The sequence below is a fragment of the Alosa pseudoharengus genome, unplaced genomic scaffold (genome assembly GCF_046254945.1).
Source record: "Alosa pseudoharengus isolate Yale_2024_CS ecotype anadromous, Long Island Sound unplaced genomic scaffold, YU_APseudo_1.1 YU_APseudo_1.1_scf_23, whole genome shotgun sequence".
Taxonomy (NCBI): Eukaryota; Metazoa; Chordata; class Actinopteri; order Clupeiformes; family Clupeidae; genus Alosa; species Alosa pseudoharengus.
Window position 1 is genome coordinate 11,112,726 of NW_027468685.1, and position 1,446 is coordinate 11,114,171.

Sequence of the window (1,446 nt, forward strand, 5' to 3'; positions counted from 1 at the left end):
ATATTTTGGGCTGTGGTGTGTGGGTCAGACAGAAAGCAACAGGCAAAAGTAAACAAACAACCTGAAAACAATTTGTGGTCTCAGATACTGCAAAGCCCAGGAGAATGCAAGGAGTGTGTAAAGGTTATGTGCATCTGAAAGGCTGTTGCATCTGTATCTATATAACAGTTTCTAAATGTATTCTACTTACAAGCCATTAAAATGATCCCAGCTTTTCTGAGGCAACACCACAGTGCATAAGTGATCTGCTTGTTACTTGCAGTTGGGATCGTCCAGTTATTTTTTTTTAATTTTTTTTTTTTATTAATTCTATTCCATTCACATAATCCATTAAATGGCTTTGTTGCAATGAATCACTGTAAATTAGAAGGGCATTCTGTAGTTTTTCCATATCCATATCTACTTGCAGTAGAAAACACGAGGAGAGTAATTTGTCATGAAGAAGTTATTTCATAACTCTTGTATGGTTCACTTATGTGCAGCATGTAGTGAACCGTGAGTGGACCCTTAGACAGTAAAAGAGAGAGAGGAGCTCTGCTGATATTTGAGTGGCTGCTGAGCTAAGAGATATATGATCCCAGAAGAGGAAAGGAGTTGTGGGAAATGTAGTTCTTTTGAAAAAGACGAAATAAATAAGTTTGTCTTTTGTACCAAAAATAACACTATAAAATAACCAGGTCTTGTTAAATGTTAAATTCTATTATTAATATGAATAGACCATAGGTGACATTATGCATATGGATGTAACCATTTAATTTGTTTTAACTATGTGTTATTAATTTGTTTAAATATGATTTATATTCATTTTTCTGCAGAAATGAAATGCCACAGCCCTCCATGCGAGTATGTCTGGTTTGACCTCAAGATTTAGTTAAAAACTTGATGGAAAAACTGGGTGGATGTGTCTACAATGTGGAGAATAAACATCTTTATCCTCTCTGTATGAGGTACAATTAAGTAAAAAGACCATCATGGGGTGAAACGGTCACCCTCACTCCCAAGCAAATGCTATGAGGATCTGAATGGACCTGATAAAGAGGGTGAAATGGGTGAGGAACTAGCCCTTAATGTTTGGACATTTTCAGTTCAGCTAACCCTAATACTAGAAGTTAAATATTTGTATTAAAGCAACAGTGATGGCCATCCTCCAAAGCCAACAGTATGTAGGTCATTGTAGGTCTCATCAACTCATCAATTTCACTGTGGATGCTGTGACCTTACCTGGAGGCCAGATAGGCAGACAGTGTAGTACTGTACTGTAGGCTGTAAAAGTCCCTCCAGTGTCCCAGCATGTCTGTGGCCATGGACACTGCAGAACCAAGAGTTCCACTTGATATCTGTACAGTTTGTATTTATTTGCAATTTTATTGTTAACACAGGTACAGAAATGCAGCAGGAAACACAAGAGACAGATGAATAAGAGAGAGAGAGAGAGAGAGAGAAAGA

General features: G+C 37.4%; 1 protein-coding gene across 1 annotated transcript in view; it reads right to left on the reverse strand.

Annotated features, from left to right (window-relative positions):
• Window positions 1-1,324: 1,324 nt before the first annotated feature.
• clasp2 (cytoplasmic linker associated protein 2) overlaps window positions 1,325-1,446 on the reverse strand; it is a 55,543-nt gene continuing 55,421 nt past the window's right edge. The window contains exon 41 of the mRNA XM_076301442.1: window positions 1,325-1,446. This exon is cut by the window's right edge and continues 799 nt beyond it. The gene's annotated coding sequence lies outside the window, so the exon portion shown is untranslated.